Source organism: Hippocampus comes, unplaced genomic scaffold (assembly GCF_001891065.2).
Source record: "Hippocampus comes isolate QL1 unplaced genomic scaffold, H_comes_QL1_v1.1 C16920748, whole genome shotgun sequence".
Taxonomy (NCBI): domain Eukaryota; kingdom Metazoa; phylum Chordata; class Actinopteri; order Syngnathiformes; family Syngnathidae; genus Hippocampus; species Hippocampus comes.
Genome location: NW_017841057.1, coordinates 1 through 1,224, shown reverse-complemented (window position 1 = coordinate 1,224; position 1,224 = coordinate 1). Strand labels below are relative to the sequence as shown.

General features: G+C 41.5%; 1 long non-coding RNA gene across 1 annotated transcript; it reads left to right on the top strand.

Annotated features, from left to right (window-relative positions):
* The first annotated feature begins 1 nt into the window (after nucleotide 1).
* LOC109509500 (uncharacterized) lies at nucleotides 2–934 on the top strand. Its single transcript, XR_002166959.1, has 3 exons — nucleotides 2–65; nucleotides 460–527; nucleotides 608–934. It is a non-coding gene; the product is annotated as an uncharacterized LOC109509500 (long non-coding RNA).
* The last annotated feature ends 290 nt before the right edge of the window (nucleotides 935–1,224 follow it).

Below are 1,224 nucleotides of genomic sequence, written 5' to 3'. Positions count from 1 at the left end.
TCCTGCGAGCTGTCATTGTCCGCTTCCTCAACTACTGTTGGTGCTGGGACCTGGAGGCCGGATTTGTGAGTGCTCACAATTTGTGTCAGCATCTACTAGTCGGGTAGCAGCACGGTCTATTCCTTATTATCAAGGAGTCACCATACGCTCAATTTGTTCTTGATCAGGTTTCTTCTGGTACACATGCAGCAGAAAGGGGCTCTTACTATATTTATGCTAATGATGTACTGTATTATTGATGTACAAGTACATCACCGTGTATTGCATCAAGTTAACCTGATACATTCCAACGTGGCATCAAGATAGATGATCCCAAGAAGTGAGTGAAACATTGCACTGCACTGCGAACTTAATTACAGGAAGTGAGACACATGATTAAAGCTGCTCAGGGAGGAGAGTCATGTTTAAAATTGAACTGTTTTAAATTATGTTCAAATGCTTGCGATTTGTTTACTCCAGCCTTCATATGGTGAGTTTGACATCAGTGGAAATGTGCTGGGTCTCATCTTCAATCAAGGAATGATATGGTGATTTGGGAACATTTAGTAACGTAACACTGCAGCATCCCGATGAAGATTTGCTTTGCTAACCATGATTTTTCTTTCAGGATGGGTGCATTTTACGCTCCAGGGCTGGTGGGTCTGAATGTATTGCGTCTCCTCTGTTCGATGTACTATCAATGTTGGGCTGTGATGGCCTGTAATGTTCCTCACGAACGAGTCTTCAAGGCCTCACGCTCCAACAACTTCTACATGGGTCTGCTGCTGCTTGTACTCTTCCTTAGTCTGCTGCCAGTGGTCTATACTATAATGACACTGTCTCCATCATTTGACTGTGGGCCATTCAGGTCAGTAATGGGCTGTATACTTTGGACATAATATAAAAGTAGTGGATGAAATAACTTCTCATTTAAAGGTTAAGCTACAAAACTGAAAATAAATTGTATTTGATAATTTCATTTGACTTGCAGTGGCCAAGAGAAGATGTACGACGTAGTCATGGAGACTATAGAGCAGGATCTTCCTTCCTTCATTGGGGACATATTTGGCTATGCCACCAACCCTGGGCTTATCATGCCTGCTGTACTTCTTATGGTGTAAGTTAAAATGAAATGTACCATCACAAATTAAGTCATGCTTCACGTTCATGACCAGCAGTATTATGCAAAGACTACCAGATATAAACATATGCATTAGGTTACTCAAAAACTCAAGATTGTCCATC